General features: G+C 38.2%; 1 protein-coding gene and 1 long non-coding RNA gene across 5 annotated transcripts in view; one reads left to right on the top strand and one right to left on the bottom strand.

The window, feature by feature from the left end:
• Positions 1–27,811, top strand: part of ARHGEF3 (Rho guanine nucleotide exchange factor 3) — a 245,429-nt gene that overhangs the window by 90,436 nt on the left and 127,182 nt on the right. The window lies entirely within an intron of this gene.
• Positions 702–27,811, bottom strand: LOC137150340 (uncharacterized). 2 transcript variants are annotated; one of them, XR_010918952.1, is made up of 3 exons: positions 27,574–27,811; positions 22,706–22,792; positions 702–1,053 (listed from the first exon to the last, which is right to left on the bottom strand). It is a non-coding gene; the product is annotated as an uncharacterized lncRNA (long non-coding RNA). The 2 variants fall into 2 exon arrangements; XR_010918953.1 differs by having other exon boundaries at positions 22,706–22,789.

The raw sequence follows: 27,811 nt of genomic DNA, 5'->3' as shown, positions 1-27,811 counted from the left end.
TGTTAAAATTAAGATCAGGATGTGCAAAAGTGACTAGTGATTTTGGGTGGTGTCAGTTTCTAGATGCCCAACTTGAGACACCTCAAGGGGAACTGTTTTTTCATAAAATACTGAACATCACTTCCTGGAAATAAGGCTCCTTTCAGATGTTTCAAATTGGATAGCCCAAAACTGAGGTGACTAAAATCACTAATCATTTTTTTAAAGTCTTGGTCTAAATGTCAGAAAATTCTCTATGGCATTTTTTTAACCTTTCATTTTTTAAATCTGTCTATACAGCAAAAGGAAAATGAAATAAGTGGTGGTTCTCATCTTCAGTGACTTCTTTGCTGATATCAGTTTAACAGTTTCATAGTCTGTCTCCTTCCTCCAAATTCAGTGGAAGCTCATTATATATATTATATAAGTGTTGTTTTAAGGTGATAAAAGATCGAGGTCTTACAGTTAACTGAGGAGCTCTTACCAGTGTGTGTCAGCTTTTGTGTTCTTAAAATATGAAATAAAGTTAAAATGGTCTTTAGCTTTCTGCCCAACTCAAATGTTAGAAGTATATAAAGCTCTGAAAAACAAGACTGTATTTGATGTTATGAGCAAATAAAAAGAAACTGAAATAAGTGGAGGGAAGATGGAGGACCATGGGAAATAACTATCAGTGTATCACTTGTTAAAAGTAATTTATTGTTTACAAAAAAAAAGTTTGTCAGATAACAAAAATATTGTTGTTCAAGTGATTTTCCTCAACAGAAACAAGATCAGCAGAAACAGTATATGATACAGAGAGCCTGTCTTTTAAAAATAACTTCATTTTTGCTTAGCTATATTAAGTGTATCTGAAGCTTGCAAATTTAATTGTTTAACCCCACTGAAATATTAACATGAGCATGCTTTAGAACATCTCCAAATTTCCATAAGTCATTGATTAAAATCAACTTTGAAGTATCAGAATATGAAAATCTTTAAAAAATATATTGATCCTGATCCTCAGTTGGTGTAGATGGGTGTGACTTCATTGATTCACTTCTGATAGGTTTCATGTTTTTGGTTTTGAGTTAGCTGTTGAACATAAAACAAGAAAATATTTCACATTAAATGTGTTTTGCCAGAAGACATGATCTTTTTCTTCCCTTTTGATGAGTCATTAAAACAGCAGGATCAGTGGATAATGGATCCAAATTTGTGCACATAAATTACATGCATATGTGTATTCAGTCAGTTCTGTGACCTAAAGAAAGTACACAAAAATACATACACAAATGACACTGTGCAAAATTAAGGGCTGTGTTTTGATAACTTGGCAAAAAAAAAGTCCTCAAAGGATTTATCTGTTGTACATTTCAAGGATATATGATCTAAAATGTTAGACAGTGAGACAGTTCTAAACGTTAATGAGGAACCAGGCATGTAATTTTATGTAAATATTGGAAAATGTTACAAAATAATAGTGAATGAACTGGCATAGCCTGCAGATTGATTGATGAAAATTGTTTTCTTCTCTCTTCCTTCCCAAGAAGAAATTTGTTAGCATCCAGATGGAAAAACTCTCAAGGAGGTAATCTCCTGATCTGATCATGAGACTGGACCTAATCGTGTGAGCCCTTCAAAAGCAGAGTTTACATTGTCAGTGGGGAAGGGGCACGTGCGTGCATGGAAATCTTGCGGGATGAGGGTCACACATCTGAAATTTCAAGATTGCTATTCAGTTTGCATTTCTGTTCACTGAGGTAGCCTGAGTTGTATTATCTGATACATTAAAAACAGCAGTAGTATAACACAATGTTTTCTTAATATGGTGCAATCACTATTTTCCTAACTCCAGTCAAGTGAAGGTTGTCCAGCTCCTAAAGAAACTGAGGAAAGTTCCACTCCTGTGGATCAGTTAAGATCAGCAGGAATTAAGCTTCTAATTTCAGTTTTGTAGAACTAGTGAGCTGAGAAGGGCTAAAGATAAGCTCCTGTGAATTTCCTGCACAGTTCCTTTCCTACAAAACTTGGGCCCTTTGCAAATCTTATTTCGAGGCCTCCCTTAAGCAGTGCTTCGGTATTCTATGAGATCTTTGCCCTCTATTGTTCAGCTTCTGCTGGTTTAGGAGCTCACAGCTAATTGCCCTGCCTTTTCATGAAGACCTTTCAAAACCTTTGTTCAATTAAGATTTATAATTAAATATATATATTTTTAAAAGCCCCCCCAATAAATAGCTATAGTCTGCTTTGTTTCCTTGACTGATGCATGTACACATTTCTGAAGACAAAAGCTCAATATCATTGTTGAAAGTCTACAATCATCCCTTCCCCATTTGTACTGTGCATTTTTTCCCATAGCAGCTCTGCCCATTCTAATAAAATTTAATAGTGATAATCTTAATCACGTTGCAGCAAAACAAAGTTGTTCATTTCACACTTGGTAGCACTTTTTCTTAAATAGATTCTCAGCCTGTTTAAATACACTAACTGCAAAGCATTATTCAAAGATGAATCATTTCCCCCTCCCCCCCCCCACCAAAAAAACCAAAAACCCTACAAGATATAGATAGCTGGGGTAGTGTGCATCTCTCCACTTCTGAGACTTCTAATATACAGCTTGCTGTTGCTTCCTGTCATGCATTGTGGCTGCACGGGGAGGAGTTCCTGTAGAGAAGTGGAGGAGAGAAAAAGGGACAATTCTGTGGTCCAAAGAGTTTCCACTGGTGTATTGAGGATTAAGAAACCTTTTGAAATCTGAGTACAATACAATTACAAAGTACCTCATGGTGTGGTGTTGCTTTTTTGTGCATCATCAGGTATGTTGGGGCTATGTTACTATGTATGTGGCTCTTTGGTGCATAAAAATTTCACAGATTTTTGTTTACTTAAAAGCATGGCAGGGTTTAAAGTCAGATAGAAAAGCAACCCAGGAGTTGTTTAGGACGTGTATTTATTTATGTAAGGCAAGGAAGTACTTAAAAGCATAAATATTTAACATACTATAATACTGTCTATAGGAAGAGTGTTTTATTTATTTATTTTTTGTCGTTTTGCTGTAATATGAGAAAAGATGTGACTTTAAAAAAAAATACTGAAGTGCCGGCTTCTGCAACTCTTATGTGAGGACCACCATTTTGTCAAACAATGGGGTACTGAACTGGGGATCACTAGAGTTGAAAGCATGAGTCTCTACAGTGTGAACAAAGAGTTAAATTCTGAAGCAGAGAGCTGTAACAGATCCATACTCTCTGGATTGGGCACAATATACATAATGCATATTGACCGGTGGGTTACACTTACATTGGGTAAGCATTGGGTAGCTTTTAATCATGTGACTATTCCTGGTGATTTCAATATGACCACTTGATTAAGTGCTACTTATCATGAGTAAGGGTTGCATGATCAGGTCTGAAGTGAGCAAAGATTAATTTTAATTTATTGGTCTAATTCCAGAATGTCTAATATGTTCTTTCCAGTTGGAAGACTAGGTAACTTCTTGTTAAATGAAACTAACTTCAAATTACTTGTATATTTTGCTTTTATTAAAGGTGGAAGCTTTATAACTGATTTAATTCCTGGTAGGATATTTATACATTAAATATTAATATACAAGTTGAAACGTGATATTCTTTATCATTAGTCTGGTTTTGTCAATGTATCTTTCATGGGTTTAATTTATCCTCCATGTTTTACCATACATATGCAGTACAGAGAACTTGTAAATGATCTTTTGATGGGTTCATTGTCTGTACTTGGACTGGCAGAACTGCAATACTGCAGCTAGTATTTTACAATGTGGCCATTACATTAGATAGGAACATGTTAGTTCTTTGTTTATCATCAATGTATAGCAGCAAAAAATGCTAGAATCTATCAAGTCTCAAGATAGTGGAAGTTTAAGGTCTGGCTTTTTGGGTTTTTTTGCCAACATTACTAATGTTGCCTAGCACCGAATTCTCTGAAGAAGCCACAGTGCTAATCCATGTATATTGGTGGTAGAATCAGGCCTGTAGTGGGAGGTGGGATGGGTCAGTTACCCTACCTACAGAATCATTCAGACGGTTCTTTCTGACCCAATAAAGGAATAATTAAGCAGCTCCAGGATAATGAAATGTTTGGATTGGGTTCTCATACAAATATTAACAATAGTGAAGTGATGCTTATTCAGTTAGGATCCTAAGTTTTGTTATCAGTAAATGTTATTTATAACTCATGGGAATAAATCTGCAGTTGAAAAGTTTTACATTACTTTTTGAGACTGAATTTACCATTTTTCATGGCCTGCCTTAAATTTCTTGATAGGAGACAAGAGCTGGGGTTCTTTCACTTATGTGATTACACATTGCCAGAGTCTTGTAAAATCAGTCGTCATATCTTCTACATGCATTCACTGGTGCTGATTTAACAAAATATACATGCAGGTGTGATGGAAGGAACCTTCCATTTTTATTAAATAGCTAGGAATTATGTGAAAATAAATATAACACTTAATGTTATATACAGTGTTGTATAATTGTTATAGTCTGTTATGTATATTTGGATGCATATAACTACTCAATATGTGTGTTGCATTGGGTATTTGCACACACATTGGATATTAATTACATGAACAATTTTGTGTCCCTACCTTGGAAAACTTGGCTGGAACAAGGGGGAAATTAAAAAAACTTTAACTGAGAATAGAGTTTGCCGTGAGTCATTACAAAGAAAGCTAAATTGTTTTTCTGTAAATTATAGCTTGTTTCTTCAGTGCAGCAAAGTTATAGCTTGCATATGATATCTATTTGACAAAAGTTACTTGAAGTAGTTAGATCAAAGGCTAGACACAGGAACCGTCGGTGGTTTTAAATACATGAACAGAGCCATGTTGAATGCAGAATATTGAGATAGCAGAGACACAGCAAAATGCTAGAGCAATAATGGATGACTGCAACTGCCTAAAAGGTAAATTGGGTTGAATCTCACATGCGGGCCTAGAGAAATTGTTTAATTCTACTGCAGGTTCTGCTAGTGTGATAAGCAAGTGCAGCAACACATGCAGACTCTGTAGTGATGAGGATCTTGCTGTGGACTCTCAATGCTTGAAAAGGTTCACTCTTTTGAAATGAGCCAGATAGAGCCCTCTAACTGGGATAAAGCAAGATGCACAGTTTCACATTCTCACTCACACACACATGAGTTAGGAGATCTTTTTGTTTTGTTTCTTTACTTTTCCAGCTGAGCCAGAGTACAACTAAACTGCAGTCTCTCTTACTCAGGAAGCAAGTAGAAATGGCTTCACCGGATCCTCTTGATCAGATGGGATGAGCTTAGCCAATAAGGGTCACATATGAAATACTGCCCCATATGAATGAACATGGCTTGGACTTAAAATAAATGATTAACAGCAGTCAGTAAAGTTCATGGATATCCAGATAGAGCAAAGGGTGTTTATCATCAAGTCACAAACAAACTTGAGCTGGTTTGTAGATACAGGTAGAGCACTGGTCAAGACTATTGAATACTTTTCCTGTTTGAAATAGAGCTAGAATGGCTCTATAATAAATTCCTTCTCCCTGAATAGACCAGACTAGAATCTACAACCTCTAATAGGTCAAATTTCCAGAGACAGTGGAATCCAGGGCTATGGAACAACTATTTGTACTTTTACTGATTAAATTACTTGGGAGTTCAGTGCCCAAAGAATTGATCTGATCCAAATAGTGGTTGAAAAGAAGGTCCTATCTGGGAAAAGAGCAGCAGAAGATGTAAATTTAAGTACATTTGGGACTACTTTAATTTACACCTTTTCTCTCCTTAGTGTATAAGACCAATTTAGAATCCTTTAGGCATCGATAGAGTGTATGTACGTATCTCAGTGTTAACTCTTAAGCGTTACTTGTGTTGCAGAAGTGTCTAGAGGCCTCATTTACCTCTGAATTTGGCTTGAAGAGTCTACAGCAAACCATTAAATGGATTTCAACATGTTTAGCTCTTTGTTAGATTCCAATACTTTGTACAGTCTTTTGCCTTCCCAAAAAGGAAAGGAAGAAGGTTAAATAAAAAGAGACTGAATACCAGTCCTCAGACAAAGCTTTGCTGCTCAGTGTCCTTCCAGCATCCCATACATGCACACCAGTTTCCTGTTAGTCGCACACAGTGAATGAGATTTTCATTGTTCACTTTGATGGCAAAAATCTCAAATCCATCTCACATTACAAAGAAAAAAGATTCAAACCCACTTTTCATGTTCCTGTGGATGACAGAGGAAGCTCTGTCTGTTACTCTCTTGTGCTGCCATTTTCTTAGCAGGGTTATGAATTCAGGTAGCCAGAATCATTAGTCATTGATAAGAGTTTTGGGTCCCTTTTTCATAAGGGCCTGTAATAGCATCCATTAGAATTTGGGTAGAATCAAAACACAGACAAATATATTATTTCTGGTAGTTATAAAAACTTGTTTAGATTTTAGTTCAACCTCAAGCAGTTCTAGGCCACGAACATACCAACATGTGGACAACTTAGTGGTCAGCTAACTGCATGCATACAGGATAGTAAATGGAACTTGCAAGTCTCTGTTACAAACACTGTCTATTGCTTGACCCTAGAGGGAATCTCCATTAGTTATCAATAGGAGTAGGACTTAAATTCAATTTTCAGGACCCCCATCAGGGAACAGAAGAATTGCAATGTCAGAGACTTGATCAGGTCTTGCATATTCCAAACAGTGGAGGGCAGTAGAAACATACACAGAATCTAATGGATTACAAAACTTTATAGGTTTATGGTTCTGTTTAGAGTTTAAATGAATTATTTGCACCATATTACATAAAGAACTGACATATTATAGGTTGGAAGATTGGATAAGTCATTCTTTCATGCTTTTCTTTCTGTATTAGAATCTGGTGTTCGCCTATAAAATTAGGGCCCTGTGGGCATATACTTTGCATAATTTGACCTACAAAGAGATGATGTGCTGTGAGCAAATCTACTTTAGGATCTTGTGGGGTTTCCCATGCCCTCAGGACTGCCTTCAAAATATCAGGACTTTCAGTGGCATAACCATGAAAGTAACACAGACATACAAAAGAGGAGGAATAAAAAGATGGGTCCTGTCCATGAAGACCTCAAAGAAGACAGTTCTGAAACTCACTTATCTTTTCATTCACTTGAAGTGGGGGACGTGTTATTTTTTCCCCTGCTTTTTAAAATAACCCTATTGGTTAATTTTAATTAAATAGTAATGAGAAACCTTGGGATCGGGGGAGGTGGTCATCCAAGGGGGGAAATCACTGGCTTTTTGTTAGCCATTGTAGGAAGGTAGGCTCATAGGATTAGTATGACATGGTCTGTTCACCCCCTCCTTTCCCTCCAAATAAAGAGCTGCTATTAAGAGCTTTGTATTGTACTGCATCAACTAATACAAAATTCCTTTTTGGCATCTGTAACTTTCATTTCATTGCAGAAACTTGAATTACCAGTACAGTAGTAATACGATAAGACGGAAAATGGCTAATCTTACATGAGGCTTTCGTCTTGTTCTAGTACCACAAAGCAAGCTGGCATTAAACTGAGTAATAAGAAACCACTGCTGCCTGTTGTGGTTCATTTCTAAAGTCTGCTTTGTGATGTTACATCCTACCATCTGTGGCAGGAAATGTTAAATTAGTAATTATTCAACTAACCTTATAATAGAAGAAGATTAATTTTTGGTCAGGTAATTTTATACCTAATTTAAATTGGATCCAAAACTTTTTTTTTGTTAATTGAGAACCACAGGTATAAAACACCTAGGAGGCGTAGGTCAGAAACACTCATTGTTATACTTAGGAAGCCAAGCTACCCAAAATATAAACTTGTAAGTTTCTAACTTAACAATGATGTTACTTTATTTTGGAGCTATATTATCCACAAGACTTCTAATGACTATCTGAAATTAATGTAGTCAGTGCCATTCTGGCTCATGAGGAATTATAAATACATGCTCCTTTTTGTTCTCCTAAGCAGATTCCTTGTTTTTGCCATGCACTCTGTGATAAATTTATCGACCCAAGGCAGTAAATTGATGGTTCCTATTTTATAATGGCTTGTAGTGAAGCAGCTTTAGTGATGCACTAAAATAGTGATATATAAAATTGGAATTAAATGATCAGATGGGTGCATGTGTTTTGTATAAATAAAGAACTGAATGGAAAATCAATAAAAACCTTGAACCAGCTCTGAACTGAACTTTTTTTATTGACAGTATAAATTGCTCAGAATTAATTCCCTCCACATTTTTTTTTTTTGGCACATCTTCATGATTGGGTCTGGCTGGTATTAGTACTCAAAATAGAATTGTTGAGATATTAAGAGAGAGACTTCTCTGCTCTGTATCCAACTGTCCAGAACCTGGAAGTGTTGGAAATCTTGTGAAAGCCTGTTTTTCCCAAGAGAGAGTTTCAGGACAGCTCTGCAGACTCAAGAGGCTAAGATAAGCTGCTGGTAAGTTTTAGTACTTCTGAGCGCTTTATCCAAGCCGAACTAAACCCCTACAACTTCAGATTCCTGCATCACTAAAAATTCTGCTGTAAGCAAACAAATCTTAGACACTTGGAGAAATTTGCTGCAGTAGAAGAAGCATCAAGTGAAAACTTGACCCTGGGTGAAATCCTGGCCCCACTGCAGTCAGTGGCAAAACTTCGTATGACTTCAATGGGGCCAGAATTTACCCTCTGTCTCTGGACTCATATGGAGCATTATAGTTTAGTATTGCTTGGGGCATGAAGAGTTCTAAGAAGTCAGGCCTATCAGAACTCAAAACAAAAGAGTGAATTCTTTTGAATAGTAAGCCTTCAATAAGGCATTCTGATACTGTGTTGATGTCAGCCATATAAGTATCGAGATAGAAAGTTCTGAAGTGCAGTTAAGCAACAGCCAAGAATTTTGGATAAGTGTTGCCAACTCAAGATTTTTTTTCTCAACTCTAGAAATATTTGGTGGTTTTTCTTTAAAGCCCCAGCTGCTTGAGTCAAGTGATTACATCAGAACCTCAGTTTTCATTAAAGAAAAAAGTAAATTTGTAGCCCTCATGGTTGTAGAGAAAAGCTGGAAAATATCAGACAGATGCACCCCAAAGCCTCAAACGACAAGGCAAATAAAAACAACCATTTTTAAAATGTTTTTAAATAATCTCATTGGTTTTTAAGCCAATTTTGTGATTTTTGGCACCTGTCTCATGATCTTTCGAATGCTCAGGATTGTCAGTGCTACCATCCGAAATGTTGACTCATCCCAGCCTCTCATCCCCAACAGGTTCCTGCCTATCTTCCTTCCCGTACACTGTCTACTTCCCTTCCTCTCTGCATACTTTAGCTCCATAGCTCCTGAGTTCTTTTGCCCTCCGTATCTTTTTAACATCTGTTTTGTGATACCTCTGCCTCTCTCTGTCCCTCCACTTGAAGCCTCCCAATATCTGCCATGCCTTGGAGCTTGATATACCTCAGACTGCTTTTGCCAGTCAGTTTGTATAGGTTTAAAGTGGAAGCACGCAAGCCTTTGCAGTGAGATCTTCCAACATATGTTTTAACATAGATGGGATGTAGCAGCAACAGCACCAGCAACATGAAGAGTTGTTTGAGCAAAAGAAGAAATCTGTTTGGTCTCAGGAATTGCGAGTGTTTTGGGGATTCTCTATGGGAGAGACTGTGTTAAGAATGGGTTTAGAGGAACCACTAATATTGACCGATCATAGAGGGGAAGAGGAGAGAATTTTACTTAATGAAATATATTCTTGAAATACAAACCTTTATGTACATTTCAGGGAAACATTTAAGAATGAGCAAGTTCTGTTGCTTATATCTTTAGTATGTGCCAGTGTGTGTGGACCTGTGTCTTGCTAATGAAGTGATTTATGTGTCAAAAGAATTTATAGGCCACGCTGGATTTTTTTTTTTTAAAGAGTGTTGGACTGTTTTGAAAAGTCTGAAAGGTTGAATGAAGCCCTGGATTCTAGCTCTGCTCTGCTGCCTACTACAGAAGCTAAGTATTACAGCAATATGTTTCCGCAGTTCTGCCCCATATCTCACTCCTCAGAGGGTGAAATTCATTTCCGGTGCAGAGGGTAAGCCTTAATCATGATTTTAGCAGCTACTGGCATTCTGGAAAGGGGAATGGCAAGGAACCAATTTTCATGCTAATTTATGTTGATTTAGTATGGAAGTCCATATTGTTAGAGAGCTGGGGATGGGCTATGGATGCAAGTTTATGCAGATGAATTCAATGCTGTGGCCAGCACAGCTGGCATGGAGGAGCTGTAACTGCTATTTGAGCCTCTATAGGTGGAGTAGCAGATGCAGAGTACTCCACCCTCTCCCTGCGTTATGCAGATGAAGTGAATTTCATTCAGAATATATCTTATAGACCTGGGAATGGAAGCCTCCTTCAAGCATCCCATTCCGTTCTAGATATCTCTCTCTGTCATGTATACCTTGTATGGGGTAGGTTGCAGGGCTGATACTAGCAAGTCAGGCTTCTGTATCAATTATGGACTGGCTATAGAGTTTTCTTCTCAGAAAGATACTCCAGAGATCCTTTAATGTCCTTCCTGGTATGGCTGAGGTTAGCGTAAATAAGGTATGTTATACACAGCTACACCTAGTGGCTGAACAGTATAATACAGTTTAACACTCCATTAAATCTCCCCCTTCATAGTCCTACCGTTTTCAAAATTTACACTGTCATGCTGTCTTGAAGTTCATTACAGATCAGTGTAAGTGTTTCTGAATCGTACGGGTTTTTTAATTAAATGACCCAAATGTCATAATTTGGTCATCTGGCTGTCCATTAGTTGCAACAACTGGTTGTGGTCAGTTTGGAGTCTTTGCATGTGTCTCCACTGCAATTAAACACCCATGGCTGGCCTGTAGCAGCTGGCTCAGGCCATGGAGCTGTAAAATTGTGGTGTAGGCCTTTGGGCTTGAGCTGGTGCCTGAGCTCTGGGACCTAAAAAGAACAAGGAATGGATCTTCCTGCTGTAGGATTTTTTTTGGCTATTTGTACACTTTCTCGGCCAGCCCCAGCTTGTGGGTAATGTGGGCTGCTTGTAATGTGATCAAAATCATATTTCATTCAGAATGACTTAAATTCTGGTACAGTAAATTGTGATCTGTTGTCTGTCACTAGCTCTGGAATACCCAAAGGAACAACACTTCAGTTTCTCAATAACACTGCAACGTTATGTCTTTCAAATACATTATATCTATATACCTGGACAAATAGTCCACTGTGACCAGGTAATGATGTCCTCTGAATCTGCATAAATCTGCAGCTACTCTCTCCCAGGCTGTCTGGTAGAGGTGTTTGTACACTGTAAGTTTCAGAATTGTCTCTTGAGGTTATCTATAGTGGATCGCCTTTCAAAAGTCCAATATCATCAAATCCTCCATCGAGTTCTTCCACTTTTCTCATCAGGCCCATCATAGCTGCCACTCTGAGGCTGAGAAGGTTTTGCTCTTAGATCATATGCATGCTGAATGCATAGTTTTTGTAAGATGTTTCTGTGGTGAACTGGCCCATGTAGTTCAGAATATCTACAGGGCTAATCAAGCCTGTCAGGTGATTTCAGCTCCATGAGGGGTTGAATATGATGGTAATTCCCATCTATGTTGACAATTACATATTCTTCTAAGTCAATTTTAAAGTCAATAGGCTTCCATGAATGTTCAATTTCACTGTCCCAGTAGGCTCTGTGTCATCACATGTGATGGCTCTTGATTGTCTGTAATATGAGTTAACTCCCTGACTGCACTGGTGTGGCAAACAGCTGAAAAATGTCCATATTTTGTGTATTTATTGTACCATGTGCCTTTGGCTGGACACATCATCTCTTGGGATATTAATTTTTCCACATCTTGTACAGTGAGGCTGAAAGTTTTTGGTGTTTGACTGGAATTTGTCCTTCTTAACCAGGGAGTTCTCTCCTTCCCTCAGGGGTTTTCTGATAATGACTTTTAACTCCCATGCTGTTTACAACTTCTAAGCTAGTCGCTTGTTTTTCAAGTTGCTTCTGCCTTTTGTTCTGCTTTTTGACCAGATCAGGCTGCTTTGCTATCTGTATAGCTGTGTCTAAGGTTAAGTCTGTCTTAAACTATAGCAGCTGTGAAAGGTTCTTGTCCGTTAATCCAATAACTAGTCTGTCTCTGATATTTTTATATTTTGCATTCCTAAAATTATAGTTTTCAGTCAATGTATGCAGAAATCTTATAAAAGATTCAACGTTTTTCTTGGTTCCTGAATTCTCTGGTGAAAATTTACTCTTTCATAACCAACATTTCACTGAAGTATAAAGTACGCATCAAACATAGTCAGGATCCTTTCATAGTCAGCTTTATGACTGTAGTAAAGTCAAAGAATTTAAAGATATGCCATGCCTGCTTCCCTATAGTGTAAATTCAAGAGGATACCTGAATGTCTCTCATTTCCTTGTGGGGTTTGGTTGTAATGCAAAATCTTGCAAGATGAGTTTGGTTGCAAGGTGAAATCTTGCAAAATATTGTTTCCAATCTGTCCATTCTGAAGGTTTGTTAAAATTGAAGTTCTCTGGGGCATAGAAGACTGACTTGTTCATGAGATCCTGCAACTTTTGTTGCTTTGTTCCTTCTGTTTCTGTTCTCCTCTGGCCCTAGTTTACTTCCAACACCCTGTCATGCACACCCTTGTACACGGTAGGTTTCAGGGCTGCTACTACTAGGTTAGGCTTCTGTATCACATATGGACTGACTACAGAGCTTCCTTTTCAGAGAGATACATGAGATATGTGCTTCCATAAAATCCTTTAATGTTCTGCCAGGCCTGGCTGAGGGGTCATGTAAGTGACTGAACAGTATAATACAGTTTTGCATTACATTACACTCTCCAAACATTCTGTTGTTTTGATCAGCATTAGCAAAGCACTGGCATTGCAGCTGGCCTGGTTTAATCAAGATGTGTAGTTTCTTGTACACTAAATGCACCTGATTGCTAGGCTGTAAAGGGCTTTCAGTGATACCAGTTACCCTATTCCAGTGCTAAGTAGCGTTCAAGTCATAGCAGAATCTTCTGTTTCTCTCATTATCTTTAACTCTGCTGTTCTAAACACTGCCATTTTTGGAGGTCAGGTTTCTGTTAAATTCTGATAATTCTATGAGCTGTGAAGGCACTAATCTCCGTCTCTAGGATTGTGATTGTAGTAATGTTTTGAATGTCACCTGAAAATGAAAACCATTCTTAAATCCACGTTTTTTCTTTTCCCAGAACTCCCATGTATGTCTTGGATTTTTTTTTTATTTTATTTTATTTTTTTAATGTTTTTGTTAAACTTAAAACTTGACCCATGAAGACCCAGCAAATGGGATGTCTCCAAATACTTTAATAAACATAATGAGGGGGAGGTATCCATTTTTTATTTCCCAAACTGTGGTCACTTGCCAGCTAGGAAAATTACTTTTTATACAAATTTATACTACTTTTTTTTTTGCTCAGCAAAAAAAAAAAAAATGTACATCTTTCTTGATAGTCTAGTCTTATCAGAGTTATATAACTTATATAGTATGTGTTACTCTGTTGTGAGCTTTAAAAGTGAGAGTTTACAGTTGTTCCAATGAGCTTTGCCAAAAACATTTTATAGGTTAATCTAATTTTAGCCCCTTGAGCCATTTTGAACTGTTTTCATGTGGAAAATTCTGTTCCTTCATGCTGCAGATGTGACTGTTTCACTATACAGTAATATGTACTATGATTAAGATTTCTGTTATGTTTATTTAAAAAAAAAAAGGTTCAGAACAGTACATTCACAGTCCACTATAATGTAGCACATCTTGGCATGCTTTTGTTTGGAGAAATATAATAATCACATTTTAGTACATGATGCAAAACCCAGCTCCTTACATAGATTTTTTTCCCGCCCCAATAACAATGCTGGAGAGCAGTCCAGCAGTAGTCTTCTTGGATTTTCAACTTTCTTTGTTTGAAAGTGACTTAAAATTAAGAAGGGGAGAAGTTTGTGGTCCTTTTTTTGACCTAGCATGGATGAATCCTGATATATGTGAAGGGCATGTGACAGCAATCGGAGCATTAGGAATGTGAGTTTTTGCACTTCACACATTATGAGCTGAGGAGCTCAGGGACTTAGGCCTGGTCTACACTAGAGACTTTTGTCAGCCAAAGTCAGCTTTTTGGACCAAAAAGTTGCAATCCTCCACCCTCCACCCATTCCTGCAAATCCAACTCCCTTGATTTTGTGACAAAATAAAACCATCTCAGTGAGAGGCGTAGAGCTTTTTACGTCAAACTTTTAGCAACAAAGTGTCAGTGTAGACACTGTGCTTGGTTCTGTCATGATAAATGGCATTCAGAAGTGTTCCATAATGCCCATCCTGAACACTCTGGCCCTCTGTTTGAACTCCACTGCCCTGAAGTCATCCACCCCTTCCCCTTTAAAGTCCCAAGAAGTTTTGAAATTCTACTTCCTGCTTGGTTGGCATGGAGAGCTCATATCTTATCTCCCAGCTGATCATGGCAGTTTCACGCATCAAACGATCTCCTGCTTGGAGCACACTAGAGCTTCTGGATCTGATCGATATTTGGAGAGAGGAAGCTGTGCAGTCCCAGCTCTGCTTCAGCTGAAGGAACTGTGATACCTATGGTCAAATTTCTCATTTAATGACGGAGAAAGGCTATGAATGGGACACGCTGCAGTGCTGTGTGAAAATCAAGGAGCTGTGGCAGGGGTACCAAAAGGCTAGGAAGTCAAACCGTCACTCTGGTGCAGAGCCAAAGACCTGTTGCTTCTATAAGGAGCTGGAAGCCATCCTCGGTGGCAACCAGACCTCCACTGCCAAGAGACCCGTGGATACCTCTGCGGGTCTGGGGGCAGCAGACACTGGACTCAACCCCAATGAAGAAGTTGTGGATGAGGAGGTCGAGTTGGAGGATGATGCAAAGCTGGGGACCAGGTCATTTGCTGACATAGGGATCCAGGACCTCTTCTCAACCCCAGAGGGTTCGAGCCAATCCTAGCCCTCCAGCTCTGTCATGCAGGATGCAGGAGAGAGAAGCTCAGGGTAAATGACTTTTTTTTAGCTGATGCTGCTTGGTTACATGAGGTACAGCTGTCCTTTGCTTTGTTGCATTATACAGCTGGTTGAAGGGATAGAAATGCACAAGAGTAGCTGTATTTGCATGTGTTTCCCATTCCCCTATCCAGAATGATAGCTGGACTTCCACCTAGCTGTCATAGCTCACACTGCACCTCACTGCTTTCTCCCCTCCAGCCCAGCTTTTCGTGTGTGTTGTGAATAATTATTTAATAAAGGCAATTTCTGTGAAGAATAAGCAAATTTTACTTGTCTCTTGCACACGGTGGTTGCGGCTCACATTGATACAGGGTGCAAGCTGGATAGCAGTCACAGCATGGCACTGTGCTGTTTACAAAGAAACCTTATTGATGCTCTCTGTCAAAACAGTTCCTCAAGGCCTCCCTGATTTGGATGCCCTCCCCTCCCCCCGTCGTATCCCTCTAATAGACCTGATATCTGGTTATTCATATTCATCCACAAGGCAATCTATCTCTGCACTCCACATAGGGGGAAATTTTTTTCACCCTTAGCTTCACATATATAGCACACAGCTGGCGGCCATGGGACTATTGTCCTCATTTAGGCCTAACCTTCCATAAAGGCATCACCAGTGAACTTTTAATCTGCCAAACACACACTCAGCGGTCATTCAGCACCTGATCAACCTGTTATTGAAGTGCTCCTTGCCGCTATCCAGGTTACCTGTATAAGGTTTCATGAGCCATGGAAGTAAGGTCTAAGCTGGGCCTCCCAGGATCGCTATGGTCATCTCATCCCCATTGCAATCTTCTGATCTGGAAAGAAAGTCCCTGCTTGCAGTTTTCTGTACCGGCCAGTGTTCCTGAAGATGTGTGCGTCATGCATCTTCTCTGATCAACCCGCGTTGATGTCAGTGAAACACCCACGGTGATCCACAAGCGCCTACAGTACCATAGAGAAGTACCTCTTTCTGTTGATGTTGACTCTGTTGCAAGATGGTCTGGAGCCAAAATTGGATATGCATGCCATCTATCGTCCTGCCACAGTTAGGGAATCCTATTGCTGCAAAGCCATCTACTATTTCATGCACATTTCCAAGACTCTCAGTCTTTTGTAGCAGAATTTGATTAATGGCCCAGCTCACTTGCGATAACACAGCTCCAACAGTGGACTTCCCAACTCCAAACTGTTTAGCGACTGACCAGTAGCAGTCTGTAGTTGCCAGCTTCCACATGGCGATTGCCATGTGCTTCTCCACTGGGAGGGCAGTTTTCATTCTGGTTTCCTTGCACCCAGGGTGAGCTCTTCAGAGTTCTATGAAGGGGGCTTTGTGCATTCGAAAGTTCTGCAGACATTGCTCATTATCCCAGACCTGCATAATGATGCGATCCCACCACTCAGTGATTGCTTCATGCTCCCAAAAGTGGCAGTGCACTCTGTGCAGATGCTCTGTGAATGCAGACAGTAATCCAGCATTGTTTGTTTGCATGGCACACAGCAGGTCGGGTGCCTCAGATTTGAGTTTCAATTGGGAGCTTGTGATACACTGCATGACCAGCCGCAATTTTTTCATAATACTGACAACAACAGTGGAGAGCAGTGCAAGATCTATCCTTTCAAATAGAGATGGTGGGAGCTCAAGAAACGGAGGCCATTAAAAATGCCACAAAATGCAGTTGGAAACCCATGGAATGTCAAGATGGAAATCACTGCATCATGGGATGTTGAGTCTGCACCCTTGATGCACTGTGATCCTCTCTGCCTTCCCGCAACTACACAAGGTGACAAGTTGCACAGTGGGATAGCTTCCCACAGTTCACTGCTCTCAATGTTGATGCTGGAGCACCAACTGAGGACGTGCTTCAGCAACACAAGTGCTGTGTGGATAGGCACAAGCGTTATAATTACAGTGCTTTTTGATCATCGTTGTAACTTCCGTTGACAAAACTTTCTAGTGTAGACAAGGCCTTAAAAACTCTAAGGGCTGTTGTACACACAGACTTGAACCTATTAAATTAAACTGATTTTCTAAACCTTAGTTATTTTGGAGCAATTCGGTGTGAGGTGCATTTGTATTTTGGAACAAAAGTGGCTGAAGTCGATTTGTTACTGACAAACATTTCCTTCCCCATCACAGGAGGTTTTTATCCAGTTATTTTCATACATCTTTGCATTTCCTCTCCCAGGTGGTGGTATATAAATCTCCGGTATCGATAATATAAACCTGGTGATGGAGAGAGGATGCCAATCTATGCTTCCTATGACAATGTCTCATTACTCTAATCCCTGTAATTAAATCACTGCTTTTTTTATATAATTGGATATCTTATTCTCATCTCCTGTGAGATAATTACTGAGAACAACAACTATTCTGATGTAGTGAGACCAGGAAGCATTCTGCTTTTAAGCTGCCAGTGATGTTGACCCACATGGTACTAAAGAGGGACACTTAATAGCACCTGATATATACTTAAAATTGCCAACAGCCTGTGTTCTAAAACATAGTCATAGTTTTCCAGAACAGTCTCTCTTTGGGTTTGGTTTCTGTGCAAAGGTGAATTTGTGGGGATTTCTTTGTCTGTTTGTCTGTCTGTCTGTTTGTTTTGGGGAAAGAAATTAATCCCTTTGGCTATTTTTGATGTTTGCAAGGGTGGGGGGAAGGGGGAACACATTCTTTTAGCCCACAGCTAAATGTTGACACTTATCATGGACATAGTCCTCATTGAGAACTAGTGCTTTGCGTTGGTTTAAATAATATTTCTTTAACTGTCTATTGGGCACAGAAAGAAGAAAATGTCCTTATGTCTAGATCTACACACTTGGAATATCCACACTGTGTATACATGAGTAACTAGTGCACACACTTTTGTGTTCAGAGAGGTCACAATAGGACAGACATGAATGCTCACTCACAGTTGCAGACACACACACCTATTGCTAATATCAGCAACTGAGGCACATATGAATGGGGAGGCATCAGACATAAAAACACCCAAACCATTTCCCAGTGAGGATGTAAATCTAACTATTCCAGACCTGTTTTGAATTTAATAATTATATAACAAATAATAAAGAACAAATTTGTAGTGAGATAAATGCTACTTAACCAGAGATGCATTATGCTATTTTGGAAAACTTATTTAATCAGTATTTTCTATTTAATAATGTTGCAATTATGACACTAATCAGCTAAATTAAAGATATTTAAAATGAAGGGGAATTACTCTCATTGACTCACAGATGTTCAAACGACAAATCCCCACATTGGACAAGGAAATGATATTGACTATCCTAGTTTTTATTCTGAATTTGAAGTAGGGATAGGTTCAAGTCAGAAAATTCAGATACCGTTTTTAAACACTGCAAATTTCAGGGGTATTCAGATTTTGGATTACTTCCTCAATATGGAGAGGGGATCTTAAATAAATCCATACTAACTCAGTGGAAGACCTTAATTTTTAAGTATTTTATTAATTTATTTGAATCTTTCTCATAGACCTTTAGGACCATAGAATCTTGGGGGTTAATCAAGATGAGAGCTGATCTGATACAATCTCAAAATGTAAGGTCCTTATAGTAATATTAACTTGTCTAGATGGCTTATATAGAGTACATGTATGTATACATATAATGTGTGTTAAATATTTGGCAGCCTAACTTGTAATCAAAAGTATTATACATGTGCAATGCAGGCAATTTTTAGTTTCAACAAGGACCTTAATTTATCCATTTCATGATATATTTGTGTTCAAATCTTCTATCATGTCCCAGGAGTGTCCCTTTCTAGGCATGCTGATGGAATGATCCATTATTGTCTGTTTATACAGCGCATTCTGTTGTCTGAGTTTGTGATCTCTCTGCCACACTCTTTCCTATCTGTAGGAATCTATAAGTCCTATTGTTTATTTTCATTGTAATATGTCAGTGTTACAGAATATGCTGATTTCTAGGTAATATTAATAGGTACTGGGTATGCTCTCTGTGCCGTGTATAAAAAATTCAGTCCTTCCATTCTAGCGCTATCCTACCCATATCCGTATATTTGCTTTTGTTGTCATATCATGTTATCTTGGATTTATATAATACTATATGATTTAAGATAAGATGGTAACCTGATACATAATGTGATATGATACAACTAGAATTTTTCTTTGTGTGTTTGTTATTCAAGCAATGTACATAATCAATATTTTAATGTTGTAGGAACACTGATTACTTACTACTTAAATTACCTTAGAAAGCTCAGGTTTTTGTTATTATACAACTTGACTGCATTCAACATTTGGATTTTAAATTAATGGAATTAGACATTTGATTATGCAATGTGTCTCAGCACTCTATGGGTGTGAAACTCATCTGATACTTAATCATACAATTATACTTTTAGAATCAAGGAAGTGATCTTTTTTTTTTACTAGACAATTAATTAATTAATTTGTGATATTTTGAATGTATTTCTAGAAACTTGTTAATCAGAAAGCATACACTTACTGAGGGTTTTACTATTCGTTATGCTTTTAAGGCCAGGTTTTCACTCTGGTTATTTGGGGAGGAGGGCTCAGTTTTTTGCCAGCCCAGGATAAAATTTCAGAAAGCATTCTGGTGACTTTCAGTGATACTTAGGCTTACAAGTCATGTAAAAGCTTTTGAAAATTTTACGCACAGAGTTTTATGCTTGCAGAAATGAAGGCCACTGTTTGAAAATCTGGCCCTTCATTAACATATGGAAAAAAACTCAGAAATGTTTCCTGGTAGGATTTGGAAGAAATATATTTTATTTTTGAATGATAAACTATGCTTTATATTCCAAAAGAAAAGTAGAAAGATAGATAAAGCTCCACCATGGAGGTAGTCAATGATTTATACACTCTATACTTATTAACAAAATGACATAAAAGAATAAACATCCTTATCTAGATTAAAAACAATTGACATAGAAAAAATGTAGTAATGCATACCTACATATAATTAAAATAATAAGTAAAATCTGATGATTATTTTTAGGACTATAAAAATCATGCAGGGCAATCATACTTTTAAGGCTCCGTGACTCTCTGCTACAACTTTAACCTGTTGGTTTTCCTATTGTCATGTATGATTTCCACCTAATGTAATCTTCTTATAATTATTCAGCTCAGACTGATGAGGGTTTTACTAAAAACACTTTAAACATTTGAATTGGGACTAAAGCAGTGGCTGTGTATGTGAGAATGGAAGCAGGCACTAAAACCAAGAATTTTCTCTACCAGTGGGGGTTTGGCAGAAGGGGGCTGAAATGGAGAATGAGTCACATTAAACACATGTTGGCATATAATTCGTGTCAAACTGTTGTCTTGGATATGAAGAAGAAAGACCATATATATGCCCTTTCTAAAATAATGGCCAAAAGCCTATATGTAGTTGCTGTTGGATAACTCTGCAGCTACAACAGTTTGTCTTGTCAAGTTCACAGCCTTGATAATTTGCTTGTATTTCTTATGTAATTTTCTTAATTAGCTTTAGTTAGAACTCTGCCAGGGCAGGAAATGTCACGTTCTTTGTTAACCCATGGCCATGTGACCATGAAATAAGATTCATTTAATGAATTCGTAAGCAAAATAGCTATCATCTTGTTTTATGTGCTGTCATTTGTTACTATCCTCCACTGATAAATAAATGAAATAAATATCCTCCAGTTGTTAGGTTTATGTTATCCTTTGCCTTATTTCTGTGTATTGTAGTCATATCATATTCAATGTATCTTATATTCTATGTATCATAGTCAATATAATTTATAATGTATTATGTTCATTATAGCTTCAGACTTGAATTGTTGTTTCCTAGTTGGATGATTAACCTTAATGATTTATAAATATGTAATAATTCACCAGAATTTTAAGTATTTATTTTTAAAAGGGGAATAATGCGTCATCCCTTCTAGAGAATTTGAAGCACATGCTCTTTTTAAGCACACAAGATATTTTCCTATCTTTCTGTGGTTTCTTCTTTTTACAAGGAGAAGAATGTAGCCTCCCTGAGTAGCAGGGATGTTAGCAGGAATTTAAATTCCAGTGTTTTTGGGAGGGCATGTTCTGTGCCCCTACTGGGGCCTCGGGGGCTGGAGTAGTTGCACTCTCTCTGCCAGGGCCGGAGGAGCTTACACTGTACCTGGGCGCCTGTGCCCCTGCTTTCACTCCCTGTGCACACCCTGCTAGGTAGTGTATAGAATACTTTGAAGTGATGCAGTAGTCAACTTTTTGTTAAGCTAGAATGTTGATTCTTTTGGAATTTATTTGATTTTAAGATTTACAGACTGAGGCCTGGTCAATGCACAGTTTTATACTGATGTAAACATGTCACTTGGGAGCTTGGGTTGTGGGTTTTTTTATTTTTGCGTTTTTACTGATGGTATACCGATGCAACCCATATGGATGCAGTTATACCACATGCATGTGCATGTTATACCAGTATAAAGGTGCTTTGTTCCAGCATAGTTTATTTCTCATGCTTTCAAGGAATAAGTTACCCTGGTATAAGTGATTTCATACAGGTATAATTGTGTCCATTCTAGGAGGGTTGTTGTACTGCTTTAACTATACTGGAATAGTAAAGCAGTACAACTTTTGTATGTAGAGATGGCCTAAGAGAAGTCTTCCATAGTTCTTGCTTGCAAAGCAGAGACTGAAGAATCAATGCATACCCAAATATACCAGTACCTAAACCCTTTGGAGGAAACTGAAAGGATTTGGGCAGCTATGTGAGTAGAGTTTTTTGAGTTATACAGAATATTCTATAGTTCATTTATTAGTAACATATGAAGCATTACTATGTGAACAAAGAATATTCAGTAACGCTCTATCCCTGACTTTTTATTATGTTTCTTTCGTCCTTATTAATAGTGTGGATTAGTTTATTGGGTAAAGTAAAATGTACTGAGTGTTGCCTCCGATTTACATATCTGCTGTTTGGCTGTCTATACCAGAGTTCCTCTGGAATTCCAGTCTGTCCTTAACTTGCTGCTGATAATATTTTGCACTATAACGTAACAGCAAGAGGTGTCCAATTGTGCACACTGTAAGAGGGAGAATCTGTTTCAGCTAAGCATTTCCATCATGTGTTCAAGTAATGCATAGGAGAATTCACAGTCTGATTCTGTTTCTAAATTAAAAAAAAAAAAGCTAAAATGCAACTTTTGTCATTTTAAAATAGTCCTGTACTTACCCCCCACTTTTATATAAAATCTTGGCAATAATTTTGAGGATGAGATTGTGGGTTTTTTTTCTTTCTTTTTTTAATTTACTGAAAGAGATACAGACATAGCATAATTGTATTTTAATATGATTGGCAATTCATAGATTTATTTAGATTAGTAATTATATATTATGCATGTCAGCAGCTACACTTACATATTAACATCATGTCCAGTAAAAACATCTGACTTTTATGAGATTCTCTCTCCTCTTTCATCAAAGAGAACATACCACCTTGGAAAGTGTTCTTATTGGATCTCACAAGCATGCATTGGGCATAATAAATGTGTTAATTGAGTTAGTAATAGGTGGAAAGAGAAGAACACTATGCTTAAAAACTGTGGAGGAGGAGGGCGTAGTCGAGAAGTTGCTTCTGTTGTTACTATTCGTAATGATTCATGAAATCGGTTTATTTCTTATCAAAGCTCATGCTCTGTAATATTCCAAGGTTAGTGAAACTTACTGTATTAGCCACAGATGCTCACTTGTGGTGTGGGTACCATCAACTGTGGTCCTTGAAATGCTTGCTGGTGGTCCTTGTTCTCAGCTGCTAAAGCACATATTAAAAGAAGTTTAAAATATTACTTTTTTCATGTCAGCAATTGCTGTAGTAGCCAGAGGGATGTCATTATGATTGCAAATGATAGTGGAGGTGGTTCATGCACTCATGAATGAGAGGGGAGGAATCCGTGAGACAGACACTCTCTAAGACGTGTCCATACTACCGAACAAATTTGAGAACCCCCGGGGATGATTTTCTGTAGGGTTTGCTATTTGAACTTGGAAGCTGCTATAGCTTACTTTTTTTCCCTCCAAGATTTCAAAATATACTTTCTAAATAAGCCATTTCCCCCTTCTTCTGCTTTCAATCCTTTTATTTTATCATAGTCTTCACAAACACTATTTGTGCCCCTAGTTAAAGTGTCTTATGATGCTACCAAATTCTAGGGAAAAGTATGCTAACATCAAGTAATTTTAAATGAGGGGTCTTGTTACTCCTTTTTCTCTCACAAAGGAAAGATGAGAAAAGATCAGAATTAGGACAGTAGGTGGAATAGCTTAAAATACAAGACATTAAAAGTATTGCCAGCTCTTGCGAGTGTCATGATAAGTGGTGTTTTTCTGCACGCCCAAGTTCCTTGAGGCAAGTTATTGAGTGAAAATACCAACTTTAAATTAAAAAAAAAAAAGTTTTATGGTCGTGGAGAAAAGCATGAAAATGTGCACCAAGTATACAATAAAAGCTGTAAACTTGGGCCACTATCTTGAATGGTGACAATATGTGCTAGCTACTTATGCTAAACAATCTATTCCTCCTTGCATTTTGCTGTTGTGAGTACCTTTCCGAGACCTGAAGAAGAGCTCTGCGTAGCTCGAAAGCTAGTCTCTCTCACCAACTGAAGTTGGTCCAATAAAAGATATTACCTCTTGTGTCTCTAATATCCTGCGACTGACACTACTACAACTACACTGCATTCTTCAGCTTTGTTGTTTGTCTCTTGTCTTCTTGGATCTTTTCCAAAACCAGATGCTGTGTCATTGCTTTTTCTCTATAAGGTAGGAATTAGCTTCCTCTGTAGGCAGTGCAGCTATCTAAGGCTATGTCTACACTGCAGCACTAATTACAGAAAGCGATTTATAGAAAGCGCTGCAGACTGTCCATACTACAGTGTTTGTGCTGGTTTCTTGCATCCACACTGGCCAGCCTTAATTCGAATTAGAAAGCAGTGCGATGTGGGAAACTATCCCACAGTGCAACTAACCATAGAGGCTGTTGTAACGAGTGTCGTCATCCCAGGATGCAGCACTGCTTCCCCCACCCTCTTCTTCCACCCCCAAACAAACAGGAAAAGGATTTTCATGCTGTTTTTTTACTCCACTGATCGCCGTTGCTGCAGGCACAGGGAGCCAGCTGAACTATGGTCTCATTTTGACCGTGACAAATATATCGCAGCTTATCCTGGATTACTTTAGAACTGTATGCTGTTTGCCTTTTATGCTCCCCCCACCACCCCCTCTATATTGCTTTGATTCTTTGATTTTGATTCTACAGGTGTCTGTAGAATGTAAGATAAATAACAAAGGAGTCAGTTAGTATATTAATACAGTGATACAAATGTTTCCATTTCACTGATGGAAAGCATGATATAATGTATCCATATGTAGCACAGTGAATAAACTCTTAAGAAAGTATCAATTTCCATGATTGGCCACTGAAACAATGTAGCAAAGAATATCCTGTCACTCCTGGCATTTAAAACGCATTCACCATGTGGGGCGGGGGGGGGTGGTGGTGAAATCTTTCAAACCCTTAAAAAGACAAACTGGAAAGGGTTTGCTGTGTGTGTGTTTTGGCAGGGGGGAGAAGGTGATCGCAGCTTGGATTTTAAACCCATTCACCGCAGGAAATGAAGATTTAAATCTTCCCAGGGCTGCTTTGGGGACGGGTACTGAAATGGGGCATCATGGGATACAGTCTGGAGGCCAATTAATTCAAATTAAGTCCCATTGCATCCGCACTCTCACTAATGCGAATTAATTGATGCGCTTCAGGCGCTAATCCACTTGCAGGGGTGGTTTTATTAATTTGATTTTAAAGGCTCCTTAATTCGAATTAACAATGTGCAAGTGTAGATGCGGGAGTAATTAATTCGAATTAAGGGACTTTAATTCGAATTAAGCCACCAGTGTAGACCAGGACTTATTGTTTTACCACTATTAAGCAGTACAGGGGGATTATCATTATCTATATGTTGCTGTAAGAGTGTGCACACCTATACAAATATAGACCCTCACTGCTTTGAGGAGCTTTCTTTAAAGATGTGAAATATCCAAATACTTCAGTTAGAAGTGTAACAATCCTGAATTTTACTTAAACTTAGGCCTTGCCATGAGACTGGGGCCCGATGTGTCGTCTATATATGTTTTTAAAGTATGTCACTTTCTTTGACAAACATAGAACTCATAGAGTGGAAATTAAATCTTCAGTTATCTCAAACACTTATCTCTGTTTGACAAGGAAGACAAACAGCTGAATAAATAAGGATCAGATGTACTGACTTCTTGTTTTCTAAATCAGTTGGTGCACTAGTAAATGCAGAGCTCTCTTAAATGTTTCTTTCATACTATTTGTTTTTCACTGGGCATAGAGAGTTAACTTGTGATGAACATGTGGGAAGACATCAGAAGAGTGTCTGTCATCTCTCAGAACAAATAAGTGAATATGGGACACAATGGGATCACTGATATATACACTGAAAGCCAATATATTTTAATTTAATTCCTGTGGTGTAAATTCTTTTGTTTTTCAAACTTTTGCCAGATTGGCTATTTGGAAGTAGCATTTGGTTGTTGAAATTTATGTATTGGAAAGAGTTAATGTCAACTCTGCGTGCATGTGTGCGCACGAAAAAAAAAACTTTTATTTTCTTAGTTCTAGTAATTTTATTACAAAATGTTCATAGTGTCTTGTCAAACTGCATGCAATACACACGTGTGTTTCTCTCATGTTTTTGGTTAGAAGTAAAATGTTTTTAATACAACCATGTAATGTAAAGTGCCCAAGTGACTTAGGAACCCAAATCCCATTTTCAAAATGACTTTCAAATGATTTGAAAATTTTACCCACAATCTTCACCAGGAGTACAACTGTTTGAGTACTTGGGGCGTAATTAATTAAACTATGGTAATAAGCAGGGTTTTTGTGTGTGTTTCATGGCATGCATCCTGTTTTATAAAAGGAAAGATCAAACACAGTCTCAACCATCAATAGGGAAGACTTCTAAGTGGAAAGTAATAGCAGACTTGTGAAATTGATCACTTACTCAGAAATGGAATAAGCACGGGGCATTTGTAAATTATAGAAGGACCCAAGCAGGCAAACAAATACACTACAAGAATATTTGATTCTGGGCAGCAGATAGTAACTATTCTTGAAATAAAACTGTTGGATTGAGCTGGTAAGTTTTGATTTCTACTTTGCTGAAGTATGCCAGTAGGAAGAGAACAGAACATTCCCGTTAGGTTGTGGTGGCTGAACCAGTCCTTTCAGTTGGGAGTTCAGTTCTTCTTTGGATCACCTTTCTGAAATGAGTGTTGATGTCTTGGATGCCTCCAAGTGCATAGATTTTTGTATGCCATTATTTCTCAGGAAACAATGCAAAACAAATTAAACGAGTCATTTGAAAATGACTTACAGTTTGTTGTGCTGGTGTAAAATAGTGGCCTGGGACAATCAAAATAATTAATAATGATGATAGAGTGCACATTAGCTTGTTTTTTTTTTCTTCCCTTTTAAAAATGATTTTGAGTCACATTTAAATTGAAACATTGTGCAAAAGAAATATTCAAGAACCCTTTCAAACTACCAGGGTTGACCTTTTTATACAGATACTCTTCTTCTTAATAATAATAATAAGAAGAATTAAAAACAAAAAACCCAAAGCCTTGTTTGACATTTCCCGAAGGGTGAAATTAACCCCCGCTATACAGAGATACAGCACTAGACTTACACACCACTTACGATTCCACTTAAGCATCATTTTTAAAGGCTTATATGGTGGATAGGCCTTGTGTTGATCCAGGGTGAGATGCATGCAAAATTAGCCATAAAAATAAGCTTTATTCTATTTTTTATTCCTAAATATTTCCCAGTATTTACATTTATTTGTAGAAAATAGGAAGTTTTTATTTAAACATAATAGTAGGGTGCATCTGTCTTTAAATGACTACTCAATATCTGAGCAATACGTTTCGGTCAAGAGGTTCTCACTCACTTCTCATTAAGATGTTATGTGTTAAAATCATAGAATCATAAAAAATTAGAGTTGGAAGGGACCTCAGGAGGTCATCTAGTCCAACCCCCTGCTCAAAGCAGGACTAACCTCAGCTAAATCATCCCAGCCAGGGCTTTGTTAAGCCTCAGCTTAAAAACCTCTAAAGATGGAGATTCCACCACCTCCCTAGGTAACCCATTCCAGTGCTTCACCACCCTCCTAGTGAAAAACTTTTTCCTAATATCCAACCTAGACCTCCCCCACTGCAACTTGAGACCATTGCTCCTTGTTCTGTCATCTACTACCATTGAGAACAGCCTAGCTCCATCCTCCCTGGAATCCCCTTTCAGGTAGTTAAAGGCCGCTATCAAATCCCCCTCATTCTTCTCTTTTGCAGACTAAACAAGCCTAGTTCCCTCAGCCTCTCCTCATAAGTCTTGTGCTCCAGCCCCCTAATCATTTTTGTTGCCCTCCGCTGGACTCTCTCCAACTTGTCCATATCCTTTTTGTAGTGGGGGGCCCAAAACTGGACACAATACTCCAAATGCGGCCTCACCGTTGCTGAATAGAGGGGAATGATCACTTCCCGTGATCTGCTGGCAATGCTCCTCCTAATGCAGCCCAATATGCTATTAGCCTTCTTGGCAACCAGGGCACACTGCTGACTCTCATGCAGCTTCTTATCCACTGTAACCCCCAGGTCTTTTTCTGCAGAACTGCTGCCTAGCCCGTCGGTTCTCAGTCTGTAGCTGTGCTTGGGATTCTTCCGTCTTAAGTGCAGTGGTAAGAAAAGA

The sequence above is a fragment of the Emydura macquarii genome, unplaced genomic scaffold (assembly GCF_026122565.2).
Source record: "Emydura macquarii macquarii isolate MOO-44397 ecotype Brisbane River unplaced genomic scaffold, CSIRO-AGI_Emac_v2 contig_968, whole genome shotgun sequence".
Lineage (NCBI taxonomy): Eukaryota > Metazoa > Chordata > Testudines > Chelidae > Emydura > Emydura macquarii.
The sequence above is the reverse complement of the archived record's forward strand: the minus strand, read 5'-3'. Positions and strand labels throughout refer to the sequence as shown.